The sequence below is a fragment of the Triturus cristatus genome, chromosome 1_2, assembly GCF_964204655.1.
Source record: "Triturus cristatus chromosome 1_2, aTriCri1.1, whole genome shotgun sequence".
In the NCBI taxonomy this organism is placed as follows: Eukaryota; Metazoa; Chordata; class Amphibia; order Caudata; family Salamandridae; genus Triturus; species Triturus cristatus.
The window spans coordinates 352429402-352444349 of NC_140580.1; the positions used below are offsets into that span (position 1 = coordinate 352429402).

General features: G+C 45.0%; 1 protein-coding gene across 3 annotated transcripts in view; it reads left to right on the forward strand.

The window, feature by feature from the left end:
• CLDN19 (claudin 19) overlaps positions 1-14948 on the forward strand; it is a 159241-nt gene that overhangs the window by 77866 nt on the left and 66427 nt on the right. The window lies entirely within an intron of this gene.

Here is a 14948-nt window from a genome sequence, read left to right on the forward strand (position 1 = left end):
CTGAGTGATTCCTCTGTCTCCCAAACCCCTGGTTAAGTCCACTGGGGAGATTCAATGGGAGAAACCCATTGTCATTCCCCAGTGACCTTAAGTTAGCTGAGCCAAGTATAACACTTGGCACTGGGCTATTTCTCCCATCAGAATTACTACTACTATCAGACTCATCCCCTTTGTCATCCTTGTCCCTATGCTGATCCTCATCATCTGTAGTCTGATTCTCAACTAAGGGGCGACTGTTAGGAAGGGGTGCTTCAGTAGCATCTTCAGAAGGAGGTCCTCCTGTTCCAGTCCCTAAGGGGCCTAACTGGGAGGCTTTCTTGAGAGCTCTCTGATCTTCATCAGTTTGCAAGAGTTCTCTGAGTTCAGCAGAGGTAGGGTTCCTGGGCTGTTTAAGGCCCCTGGAATTAGCCAACTGCCGAGCTCATTCTGGTTTAGGGTAGCAAAGATGGATGGTGCCCTCTTGGGGTCACTCTTGACAGAGATGGGTACGGTGGACCCCTCTGCCCCAGCCATTGCTCTTAAGTGTGGGTGGATGTGTTGCAACTACCTACACTTGTGTTTTCCTACTAAACCTATCTAGTAGTTGTAGTCAGGGTGCGCTACTCCCTTTGCTCTACAACAACTAAGTTCAGTAGAACTTAAGTATATGACTAACTTGTTTTATATGTACCTAAAGGTACCTGTATGATCTTTCAATTGGTAACAAAGAGATTACAGAGGTAAAACACAGCAAGCTCAAATCCCAACCGCTGCTCACCAATGTGAGAAGTTGGCCTGGTATATGATGTTCACTAATTAAAGTGACCACCTTGTACCATGCCAAGCAACCCTTATGGTGTGGTTGTAAGTCAACCTTTTCGGACCAGCTGCCCTAGTGGTAGCGTAGGCTAAGCAGTCTTTGAGGCTAAACTCGTTTAGGCATGTAAAGCAAGCTGTTTTACCATATGTAACCCCCCTTTATACCAATGAAAGGACACCACACAGATATATATTCAAAATATATATGTATTTATTACTCAAAGTATCCCCTAGACTCTTTATGAGCACAGGAGCACAAATCGTTAAACAAGAAAGTATCACAATATACAGAAGTTGCACTTTATATGGATAGGCCCTGGTGGCCACTCAAACCATATACTAAAATAGTGGTATAAGTACCACGAACAGGAAAGGGAAAAGGCCTAGGGCCTCTAGAATCGCTGGGCCTACAAGGAGCTAACTTTAGTTAGTGACCAGGAGGTCCACGGGTCGCGTGTGCAGTGAGGAAAGTTACACGCGGGCTCCCATAGGTTTTCAATGGGTGCGTAAAAGTTCAAAAGTTACTGCTAGAAGGGTCTTCTGGTTGGACTACGAAATCAAGACTTCAAACCTAGACATTAGAGATGTTACTCTACACTTGTGCACCGGAGTGCCAGCTTTACCTCACCCACAGGAAGTGGGTGCATAGGTCTCGAAGTGCGTCGGGTTTCGCCTATCTGTTCAATGGAGCCTGACGACAAAGATGCTGCAGGCGGTCGGTCCAGAAGAGATGCGGTGGATCCAAGGGTGGATCGGAAGTGTAGAAGACCTGTAAGCAGAGGGGACAGTGTTCACAGTCACTAGCCAGTGACCGGCGTGGCACCAGGTAGGTACCAGGCGATATCGGGTGCAAACAGGTGAAGAGGTGTAGCTTGTCTCTGCAGCCACGTGGTCCCTGAAGGTTGACAACGTCCAGGAGTCGGTTCACAAGCTGTCCCCTGCCGGTTCTCGCTGTCGGCGGTGTCGGCGACTCAAAAGAAGCAAACAAGCCTTGGCAAAAGCAGGAGTTGCAGGAATTGAAGAAAGCTTGTAACTCTGACCAGCAAGGTCAGAGGGGCTGCTCCTTTGGAGGGAAGCAGGGGCCAGTCTGGAGCAACTAGACCAGCATTGTAGTTTTCAAAAAAGTTCACCAAGATGGCCACTAGCCAACGGGCCAGGAACCGGGTAGGCGCGTCGAGTTGCAAAGTGCAGAGGGGCCCCACGCAGATCGTGGAGATGCTGGAGGGCTCACCTTTGGTGCAGATGCTGCTCGGATGTTGGGCTTCTCAGGACCCAAAGCACAACTCGGAGGGAGCCTCTGTTGTCACGCTTGCAGCTTGTCGAGTGTCTTCCAAGATGGCTGGCTCCACGTGTCTCGGTGCCTCCACGGGTTCCTTCTTTGCAGGGACTGTGGATCGGGCGGTGAGAGGTCTGGAGGTCCAGTACTTGTCGGTCTCTGGGCTCGGGCTCCGGCAGGAGGCGGCGGCAAAGCAGACGTCGATTTGCTGGATGGTGCTTGCGTTAGCAAGATGGTCACTCCCTGACCATAGGGGAGATTTCCTTCAGTCTTCTGTGCAGCAGAACGTCGAAGTTCCCGTCTTCTTCTTAGTTTCAAGTTGATTCCAGGATGTCTGAAGTCTTAGGACACAGCTCCTACCTTTAAGCGGATTCTAGGGGCTGGACTACCTGCTAGGTCCCTCCCTAAGGGTGGGACCAGGAAGGGGGGTGGTTACACCCCCAATCCTTTGTCCAGCTTGCCCCAGGTCTGGGGCTGGTGTGCCCCAGGACCGGTTTGAACTGGCATATGCACCGAGGCTCCTTGTGAGCCTCAGGCATGTCTGATTCTATTCAAGCCCTACCTGACCAATACACAAAATCCTGTCTGGGGTGGTGCTCGCACCCCCCCTGGCAGGAAACCCTTTGTCCACGTCTCCCAAGCTGGAAGGACTCCCAGCAGCAGGAGGGCAGACTTGTGTCTTTGGTGGCAGCGTCCATTTTGTGGAGCTGAGGCTATGTCTGATTTTACCCGGGTTTCAGGATCTGTACATGTCGTGTCCCTCTAGAAGGGTGGAATGCTAACCCCGTCACCAGAATTGGCGAGGGGTTAGTATTCCAATTCGTATGACACCTTACTCGACATGTTTTGATAAAGCCAAACCAAAGATAGCATTTAACCGCGAGGTTCATAATGCACTTAAGAGTATATAGTTTGGCGATATCTGGAAATGGTAGAAGGAAGTTGTTCCGACTACTGCAGACAGGCTCAGCTCATGCCAGAGCACCATCTCACATGAAACCAAGCACTCTGCCTTCAGGATTGTTAAGGCCTGCCATAGGAGTGACCTATAGGTTAACATGTGTCTCATTTAAGGTTAGGTATAGGTATACTACACCTAAGTAAGAGGTGGATACACCAACTTACCCCAGCTGAGTGATCAGCCAGTTGTGTCAAATTGTTAGGCCAGGCCAAGGGTGGCACAATACATGCTTCAGCCCCTGGTAGTCCTTAGATACACCAATGCCCTGGGTACCTAGTGTACACTGGTACACTGGCTCACAGGGTGACCCAGTTCCAATTGGTTATGCACCTAAAGTGCATAGTGTCAATTTAGTAGAGAGAACAGCAGGCTGGGGTCTGATTAGCAGGCCCACAGCCTCAGTATGTCAAAAACCAGTGAAGCAAAAAGCAAAAATTTGGGGTGACCATAGGATAGCAGACCCTACTCTCCTACAGAGACCTTCCGAACGACATCGGAATCAGGCCCTAAATAGGATACTATAGACCTGCCAATAGAGAGTGTAGAAGAGGTGGAGATTCCTAGTGGCATGTTTTTGAATTATATTTTGAAGTAAGTGATACTACTGTAGTACTACTTTATGTAGTACAAAATGCAGTTTCTGAATCGAGCCTAATGTGTCTGTGTAGTTACTGCGGAAGGTCTATCATCACTTGGAAGTTTAGCTGTACTTTTTAACAAAAGAAGGGTTCCAAGAGCCAGTGCTTGACTTTAGAAAATGTTGTGATCTGCTTTCAACAAATGGAAGGTGCTCCCACGGCCATGCATTAAAAAAAAATACTAGCCGACTTACAGCCAAAAGGCAGGACCTTGCAGGGCTTTTTGTTGTTGCCAGTACGGAATCTCAAATAGCATCTATTTCTCGAGTAGACTGGAATATGCAAGGATACATCCTGTAAGTCTCTGATGGAGATTCAATCCCCTTGATACCAAAATGGAAATGTGGTAACTTCTTGGATTTCTCTCTCTTGACCCATTTGATTACTATTTACAAATCAAGGGTAGAATAACATTTCTGTTTGACTCCCTCTGTCTTTGAAGAGATAGGGATGGACACCTTTGTTCATTTGTTATTTGAGGTGAAACTTAGCCTCTTTTTTTCTTACAAAGATGTTTGGTTTCTGAACCAGCAGCTCATTTCTGTAAATACATTACAGTGAGCTCCAGTTTGATGGGCTGGAGTGGATGCAGGGTCCTGCTGCTGCTTTCCGCCCTGCTGTTCCTCAGATTAGACTGGGCTGAGGCAGCGCTAGTCCACCTCAGACCTCTCTGCCTGCTGGACAAAGGCACCATGAGGGTGCACTGTTCAATAACTCAAGCACCTGGACCGTCGAGTGCTTCTTTCTTGCAGTGGGTACTTCATCAACAACTAACCCACCTGGCAGGCGCTGACCACTGAAGTTCCTGGTGAGCGATGCCATATGTGTGTGGCAGGGACCTCTTGAAGTACTAGGACGGCAAAGATTCACTTCTGTGGGCATTGAAAATTCAAGAACGCTCACCCGTGCAGGTCATTAAGGTGTGATACATGGAATGTTGTGAGATGCTAGATGTTGTAACGGATAGCATTCTAAGTTAATGGGTCTTTTGAGGGAAATTAGATTCATAGTGTGTTTTGTTTGTAAGTAGTCATTATGTATTATGGAATACTTATCTAAGCTTGACTTATACATGTATATGGTGAATTTTCTATGGGTATGTATGTCAGTCTATGCTGGACATTGTATTGTTTCACTTTTTGTTGGGTATTACCATCAAATGGAAGCCTTGGCTTCTGTCGTAAAGCGTTGACACCATTTGGTGGGCATCCTTATAGTTGGGTGATAGATTTGTGGAATACTTTGATGAGCACTGTGGGTGCATGTCAGACAGTGCTAGGTGTTGTATAGTGCTGGTTCCTGAGGTGGCCACTATACACAAGTTGGAATCATGTCACTGTCCAGCGACTTCTCCATAATGAACAGCAGCAGTTTATGCCAGCCTTTATAAAACCCCAATGTTTTAACTTCAGTGAGTTGATGGGCACTATAGTGGGAGTATTAGTCCTGTGGCATGATGAACTGTATGTTCTATAATGGGATATCTAAAGTTAGATATTGTAGTCTAGCTGGCCATTGTGAAGAGGGTCCAACTCTTGGTAGGAACTGCAACTGTTCAGCTCTATTAGCCCTCATAAAGTGAGACACTGTTACTATTGAGGCCTATGCTTAGAATTATAACCAGATGCAACTTTCAAGAGGCTGTTTCATAGTGGTTGTTTTTTTGAAGGATACTCAGAAGATGTCAGCCCATGCTTAGCCTTTTTTCGAGTTGGTGAGTTCTAAGCAAATGATGATTGTTATTGACTTATGATGGGTCATTACGGACACCGCAAAGATGTGCCAGTCCATGTCAGGCATGGACTGCCACCCAATGTTGTCATGTGAACGTGTAGAGAAGACTTTTGACAATCCTGGCTTCTAAATTCTGTGTCAGCTGCAAGCAGTGTAGTGGAGATATGGGAACTAAGAATGCAGTTACTTACGCTCCAGTCTGCACTGCATCTAATAATTCCAGTTTACAGGAAGGAAACTGTTGGTCGCACTACTGTCTCTCTTTAGTGCACCAAATTGTGGAATTCCCTACTTGCAAAGCTTAGAGTCATGGAGAATTACTTGGAGCTCAGAAGAATGGTAACAAGTTGGTTGTTCCCAATCCGGTACATCAGAGAATCTATATGATCTTGTTCACAAAAATGAGTGCCAAGACAAATGTTGTCCTCGCTGTTTACAAACAGATGCCATGCAGTACTCTCTAATAATGGAGGGACAACCAGTCTAGCCCAATCCCCTTACAACAACCCCTTTCTAAGATGAAGAAATATTCAGCTCAGTAAGTGTTTTACAAGTTATCATTTAAGATTTTGTTGTGGGGGAGGTATGTGTAGATTGCAAACTATTTCAAATTGCCTCCTCTTCAGAAAGGGCGGTATATATCCATCGCAGATGCCCTAAAAAGTGGGAACGAATGTGGGGCTCATGGAATACCTACAGGGGGAACATTTGCACCCCACCCCCCCTTGAGTATGATACCGACTCCAGTTGAGTTGAATGAATACGGGACCACTGCCAGCTGAGGTTGTCTATGGAAAAAGTAATAACTGTATGATCTTTGATTAATGGGTTTATTGTGCAAAGAAGTGTGTAATGTGCAAAAGTAGTGATATGTAGTCGCATGATTTTTGAATTTTACCTGTGATCAATAAAAATATATTTTTTTTAAATGGCCTCCTCTTAAGTCCCAAAACCATGCATAAGAAGTTGACCTTCACTGAAAAACTAGTGACTGTTTTTTTCTCTTTTGATTCTGTCGAGTTATTCACTCCTTACCCTCAGTCCTCTGTATTCCTTATCTTCTCTGAATGTAGCCTACCCTAAGCTGTGTGCCAGTCTGCCGTCTCTCTATTATTTAATTTCTGCTATTCACATACTTCACATCATCAATCACAACCTCCTTCTTTGAATTGACATCCTAACAATACCTAATCTCCTCTTGCCTATCCATTAATCCCATGAGCCATTTTCATGAAATCACATACATTGAATGGTGTCCTTTCTATCACAAGACTAATCCCAGCAACCAATAATAACCAGTACTAATGAATAACCTTTATCCATCAGTAATCAGTTGTATAACCTCTGACCCTGGGTTCCGGAGTAGTGTTCTACTCTCATAAAGTGTGTCAACATCTCATCATGGGTAGTAAGAGCTGTATAAATGCAAATGCAATCCAGTGCAATACTTGTGAAGCTTTCCAGAAGCAGCGGAAGGGTGGTTATTGCATCTGCTTTTGGATGTTGCTTCATTGACATGATTCTGTTGTTGAGAGTAGCTTTGTTAATGCATAAATTAGCTATGATAATAAGGCATATGAACACTCTGGTGTTAGCACTACCATACCCGGTGAACTGAAATATAGGGAAGTTTTTCTTCTTCTCCAGACCCGCATATTTGCACGTGTCACAGTGCTGCCTTCCGGCCCGTCAGTCCAGAGTCCCGCACGTTGGGCAGCAGCTGCTCAATCACCAAGATAGTTGTTGGCCCCCTGACTATGTCCAGACAACAAATCACTTTCCCCTTCTTGGCTGTTGGTCGCTCGCGCTTCGTTATCAGTCACCTGGGAGGTCCCAGGTCCGCTCTCCTCCAGGTGTGTGTGGGTGCCCATAACCCCCACCAAGCTCTCTCCAGGTGCGGGTAGCAGGTCTGCAAGGACCTCACCTTCTTGAATCTCAGTCTTAATGTTGCTGTGCCGGGTCTCAATAGGGGCTATGCTGTCCTGCGGGTCCGGGACCCAGCGCGGAGTTCAGAAACTGGTTGCTGCCATGAGTGCTCCACCACACTGAATTCACAAAACCATCGACAGTTTCTCTCCCAGGCTTTGACGGTCTTCCAAAGTAGGCTGTGGTGTGCAGCACTGTCCAGGGGGATTTTCAAAATATTTGGGGGCCCCCTGGGTTAATTATAGTGGCAGGATACAGTCGGATGGGGAATCTCAGGGCAGGAGCACTGAAATCCTAGGCCTACTGCATCGGCATTCGGCCACGCCCCCTTCCAATAGTTTTCTCGTCAACACAGCTTGCAATGGATCCATGTCTACATCTACTTTTTTCTCCTAGCTCCCTTGAGTATCTGTCTTGCTTTACACTTCCAAATAAAAGAAATTCAGCATTCCCAAGGCGAGGCACTCGGTAAAACAAGAAAAAGCACCTAGAAATGAGGCTCCGCACTCCCCAAATGAGGCAAATCAAAAGGCACTTTCAAAATAAAGCATGGAGTTGTATTAATGCAACACTGTCTAAAACAACATGCAAAAAAATATAGAGATGTATATATATGTACACAAACAAATAATAATGAAACACAAAATAATCTAATGCATGGGATAAAACACAAGCAGAGAACAATGGAACATTCACAAGTCATATAAGAAAGCAAAACATGAGCAGATAATAACGGTAAAAGACACACAAATGATAATTCAAATGCAAGATAGTAGAACACAAGCAAATAATAATAATGAACGTCCAATGTAGGAAACAAGCACTGTCAAAGAAAGGCTCAAATATAAAGAGCATATATACAACATAAAAACATCACAGAGAAACAAAACTCATACATCACCTTTGAGTTCAGCATTCTGGTCAGCTTGACTGGGAAGTTCTTTCAGTCAGTCACCCAGAAGTCTCAATGGGACAGCAGCACTTTCTCATGATGATGCGTCCTTCTCACGAGTGAGCCTCAGTATGACTGCCAAATCTTCCTGTCTTTAATACTCTTTACTAACACAGAGAGAGACTTCTAGAAGTTCCCCCTCCCTTCATCAATTGCAAAACCAAAGCTGACCCTATTGGTCTGTTCCAAGGTCAAGACGGAAGTGGGCAGAACCTCCTTGTTTTGAATCTGAGACAGAGAAGTACATTCCACACATTTCTCTCATGTTTTCAAACATACATCCCATACGTTCTGTTCCAAGCAAGTCTGTTTTGCTCTGTGCTGTGAAAAAAGTAAACAATCCACTCTTGAGGCTGCAAGGAGGCATGAAATGAAAAGATGCAAGAGCACAAAAAATTATGTTGTATATTTAAAATGAAGTTAAAACACACAGTTAATTAAAACACCTTGTCAATGGTCACCACAGTCTCACTATACATATGGGTGCATATAGTACTATAGTATACTGCTGTGCCATTGACTCAAATCCATCAATTGTGTTTTACAACCTGAAAGTTGAAAGGCCTGGGTTACAACATCTAGGGTACTCGAGAGAAGGTGCATATGACATACAGTCCGTAAAGAAATATTACACCTTAAAAGCATATGCAAAACATTGGAATAACTTATGTTAATGGTGTACCGTTATGAGAGTTGATCCAGATTTGGGGGATCCATATAAAATGCTGAAGTTTCTCAGAAATTGTGTTGCTAAAGGTTTATCCCCTTATACATTGGGTTCTTACTTGGCAGCCATAAAACCATGCAGAGAAGCTTGAGGAAACCTTTCATCCAACTTAGCATTGGTAAAAAAAATTCTAAAAGGTTTCAGTTTATAGAAACCCACTGTGTCCACTACGATTCCTTCTCTGGATCTTTCCCCGCTTTTTTCCTGACAGAGTGGTGATGAGGCCAGATCCTCAGTTCAGACTGAAAATTCTATTTTCTTTTCACACAAGCCAATAAATCCTTCTTCCAGTCCACTCATCTCAGGACATTCCATCTTCCTTGGATGTACGAAGAGCTTTACTGATCAAAACAAAACCATTCACATTTTCCCAGTCATTGTTTGTGTGACATATGGTTTAGCATGATAGGGAAAAATAACCTTTACCGCCACCATCAGTAGATGGGTACAGCAAGTCATCTCCAAAGCTTATGATTCAGTGGGCTTGAAGCTATCAGGAAATGTCTTCGTAAGATCAACTAGAGCAGTAGCAGCTTCATGGGCTGAAGCTGTTGAAGTTTCTCTACAAGAGAATTGTAACACATGTGGGCTACGCCCAATGTTTCTGTCTCATTATAAATTGGATATATTTTCTTCTGATACGGACAAGTTTGGAATTTTTGTTTTGAAAACAGGAAAAAGGTAATTGTTGAAATATATATTTCAGCATCATATGCTTTGGTACATCCTCATGAGTAATGGTTATGACGAGGAGGACAGACTTATGGGTAATGAACACATTACTTACTGATAATCTTGATTACCCTAAGGATAGTCCTCATTATAGCAGCAACCTTCCTTCCTTATACACAATTATATGTGGCTTTGATACCGACAGAAAGGGCGATGGGAGGAGAGGCCTTTAGGTTTATTGGTAGTGGACGTTTACATAAAAATAGAAGAAAGCTTGGGTTGCATGTCCCTGTCAGGAGGCGGGCGACCTCATGAGTAATGGCCAAGATAAGGAGAACTTCCCTAAGGGTAATGAAGATTACTGGTATGCAATTTGTTCATTTTCCCTTAAAAGTGCACTTGCCCACTGACTGTCCATTATCAACTAATATCCCAAAGATCCCTTTTGCTTCTATTTAAATACATGATGTTGAGTCCCACTTTCTAGACACCATAGAAAGAGGGGTACGCGATCTAACACATGGCAACACTCCATTGTGCTCAAGTTCCCGAAAATAATTGATATCCCGGTCTATGAACAGAAAGTGGGAAGCATATACAATTCCATCTAAAATTGTGACCTAAAAAGATGCCCATCCACAGATGCTAGGTACTATTCTGCCACACAATGCGGGAGTGTAATTCAGCCCAGAGCTGAGAATGACACCTTATATGTGGGCAAACAACATGACTCCACAATTGTGTGATAAAAATCAGTGGCCAATGTCTGAGCAATTTCAAGTGCAGCTAATGCTGGACATCTCTTGACACACACGTGTTTGCGTGATTTGGTATTTACCGGACGAGTGTGTTCCAGGAGGGTATATAACATTTAGTTTCAAGCAAATGTGGTGTGGAACTCGACTGTGGTCAGGGTTATTCCACTGACTCAGGTAATCCACAACAGCTCTTTTTGGAGGAGCCTTTTACAGATGTCAAAGGGGAGGGTTGCCCACGGCTGCCGTGTTTGTACCAGTCTTCATAATGCATTCTGGTATATGCAGTTCTACAAACTTGCATTACTTACGTTTATAAAGTTTCCAAATGCAGCCAGTGGAGGCCGTCTCCTGACGTGATAAATACATGCTGTCCGTCATTCATCAAAAGGGTTCCACAATGGCACTTAACATGTCACGTCCAGTGATTGCAATGAAGTACCAAGTCAGGCTCATGCATTCCCACCAGCTCTTACGGGCAAGACCCATTGCCTTGGAATACTTATGGATAACGTGATACAGGTTCTCCTCCAACTTACAACGAATTGATAGGTGTGAAGAATTTGTTTAGGGGGCAGCAGTGGCTGCTCATCCGCTAAGGCGAGGCGCCTCACCCCACTGCTTTTAAGCAGTGTCCCTAAAGGAAAAATAAAATGATAATTACTCTAAGTTATTATAATTTTATGTTTTGCTTGTTGCAGCAGGGACAGGGTGGGGCTGCTCTACTGACAGAGCAGGGGAGGAGTGGTTGGCACTCTCTAAAGTACGCATGAATGTTTGACCGGTCCTCTGGGGTTGGCCAAACATTCATGCGCACTTTGTATGTTCTCCATGCAGGCTGCATTACAGCCTGCATGGAGAACATGCCCAGCTTCCCATTATCTGGCTGAGCGCCGATCCACGGCTCTCAGACCAATCACAATACTACATTGAAGTGTTGTGATTGTCTATCGGGAGGCTGGGAGTCGGGTGCATCCTGCTTCCTGCCCTGGAAGCGGGGGAAGAAGACCAAGAGGAGGCGGCGGTGGTGGGCGGCAGCGGCAGACAGGTAAGTGTGATTAAAAAAAGAAATTGTTTCATTCCCTCCAAATCACCCCCTGCCCACGCGACCCACTACCCCACCGCCTTCAGATTCCAGCCGCAGCTGAGGGACAGCGCAACTAATGTCCTTGATATTTACTCACTGACGTTGTGCCCTGGAAATAGAAACACCGAGAGGAGAATGAATTGCACAGAAACTGAATGTGAGATCCTGGTCCCCTTACAGGTGATCAGTCTATTTCTTGAATAGACTTCATGTCCACTTCTGTATGAATATATAATCTCCTATAGGAAGTATTTATACTGGCTCCTCACCTTTTCTCTACCTACCTCATCACATCGTATTCTTCAGTATGATGAGGGAACAGCAAAGAGAGTCTGAGAAAAACTTCCAGTCCCTGGAATTCAGCAAGAATATCTCGACTATGGGCATCGCTTGAGCTATCAGAATGGGCCCCTTGTGACAGAGACTTCTGCCTGACCCCCACTGGCTGACAGTGACATAGCAAGAGTATCATTGGCATTGTAACTGCAGCTGCCTAACTGCATTGTACTGAATGTTGTGTGCCAGGCTTGGTTTGTGTTAATACTAAAACTTCAATTAAAAGTTTTCTAAAGAAAAAAGAGTACCATTGGCCCTGGTGCAAGCACGAAAAAGGGGTACCGTCCATTGGTTGGATCGTGAAATCCAGACATTGTAGGGCATGGGTACTCGCAAACATTTTCCCAGGGCCCAAAATGTTTTGTTTGTGAACTGACTGAGGGACGCATTGATTCCAGCAGGGTGGTGGTCACAAGTTTGGGGGGTTGGTGGTAAGGTGTGTGTGGGGGAAGTGATGCATACACATCTAGTGGCTGAATTGCATGTTGTGAAACTAGAAAACCTGCATTTAATCCCGAATTCCCCAATTAACCAGATTGTGTGATCGTAGGCAATTGTTTCATTTCACTTTCCCTTCTTTTTCTTCATTAGCACATATAAGAGGACCTCGAAATACATGACTTCAGGATGTGCACTGTATAAAACTTTCTGTGTTTTTTTAAAACTATAACATTGTTCATGTATAATAGGAACCCATGCCACCTAAGAAGTGCATATACGAGCTACCTTGCCTCTTCGTTCACTATTGACATTGTTGGCAGAGTGAGGGGAAAAAATCAAGATTTCTAAATTCATTTTTGAAACCTATCACTTTTAAAACAGTACTTGTCAATTCACTGATATCTGATGTATTACGGTGAACTGGCTCTGCACGTTAATTAAAAACACTTTTTGAATTTTGAAGAGACTTTTTCTTATTTTTACTCTTTGGCTGCAAGATGTTTTTAAAAATGAACGTGTCCTTAAATTTAAGCAGTGCAGGACACCATTGTTACTTAATTTGGCCACTGGCCATACTTTGAGTGTCACTGTTTTATGGGCTCAAGTGGATCATAACATTCATGGGCCCTATGCTACTGCACCTGCTGCACTATTGATAATTACGATCTTGCTGGCTGAGAAATCCGGCACCAGCAAGGTACAGGCATTGGGGGCACTGCTGTTTGTTAGCATGGTTTCCAGTGATTAATTTGAGCAGATGGTTTCCAGTGGTCTGTACCGGCACTTAATTGTTAGCACTGGCACCAATGACAGTCTCCCACATGGTGGCACTGTTTATCTAATTTAGAGACACGTGCCACAACAGTTGATTAGTATTCTAATATACATTGAAAATGAATACTTACTGTCACCAAACCCATTCCTGTAGGCAGGAGGCAGGTAATAGTCCGAATTGTCACACTTTTAGGAGTGTGATGGTTAGTAGTTGTGTTGTTACTGTGAGTAATGCAAAAACAACAGTTGATGGACAGAATGCAGAACAATGTCATACATTCACCCCAGTACAGAGATCTGGGCCTAAATCCATCGTTTTTTTGCTCAACATGCCATTCCAGTTTGAACCCAGCCATATGCAAATCAGTCTTGACCCTGCGCCAAATGGGAACAGTCCAGACCGAACTGCCAGGCAAGGACCTCCCTGGACTGGAAACAAAGCATCCTAGGACCCGTTTCGGGGCTTCACCCCTCATCAGCCAGGATAGCTTGGTTCCAGTGGCATGGAGAGCATGGGACCCACGTCTGGGCATATCCCCAACCACTCGGGGTGACAAATGCAAAAACAACAGTTGATGGACAGAATGCAGAACAATGTCATACATTCACCCCAGTACAGAGATCTGGGCCTAAATCCATCGTTTATTTGCTCACCATGCCATTCCAGTTTGAACCCAGCCTTGTGCAAATCAGTCTTGACCCTGTGGCCAATAGGAACAGTCCAGCCCGAACTGCCAGGCAAGGACCTCCCTGGACTGGAAACAAAGCATCCTAGGACCCGTTTCAGGGTTTCACCCCTCATCAGCCAGGATAGCTTGATTCCAGTAGCATGGAGAGCACGGGACCCACATCTGAGCATAGCCGTACCACTCGGGTGACAAATGCAAAAACAACAGTTGATGGACAGAATGCAGAACAATGTCATACATTCACCCCAGTACAGAGATCTGGGCCTAAATCCATCGTTTTTTTGCTCACCATGCCATTTCAGTTTGAACCCAGCCATATGCAAATCAGTCTTGACCCTGCACCCAATGGTAACAGTCCAGCCCGAACTGTCAGGCCAGGACCTCCCTGGACTGGAAACAAAGCATCCTAGGACAGATTTCGGGGATTCACCCCTCATCAGCCAGGATAGCTTGATTCCAGTGGCATGGAGTGGCAGCCCTGACAATAAAAATGGGTGGTGCAAGCAGAAATGGCTTCCTGACGAGAAGCGCTTTTTGCTAGAGTTTTATGTTGTAACTTAATTTTACATTCTGTCAAGATTTTTCGGTTATTTTAGTTTCTTTAAAAAAGAGCTATACTTAAACACATTTTGTTGATTTCTGTACATTTTTTAACTTTAATGATGGATTTCAGTCGCAAGTCATGTTACCACAGTAATTTAGAGAATTCGAAAATCAATTGCATTTAGAAGTATTTTTATGTTTGACTTAGTCAACTTCTGGTGCTCCAGCGGGAGGTTCACACGGTGAGCTCCAGTCGGAGTCCCCCTTATGATGCCATCCTGCAGGCGATAATGGCCTGACAAGCACTGGTGAGCTCCGATGGAACCCCTCTGGACCCCCCAGTGCTGAGTGCCATGTCCAGAGCAACGAACAGCGTTGATTTTGGCAGTCTGCGGCCGATTGTCACGGAGATATGTGCAGCCCTCAAGATGGCAGAGGAGGGCTGTGACTAGTGGCTGAGGGAGACCCATCGGCAGCACAGGAGAGATGGAGTAGCGAGAGAGCCCCCTCAGGGGTATCTCGATGACAGACCCTGCGGCTTGGAGGTCAGGACCCAGTGGCACTGTGCTTGAGTCCGGCGGGAGACCTAACTACGTGGCACGAATCTGCCTGCCCTGAGGATCCTCCCCCTTCCCACAG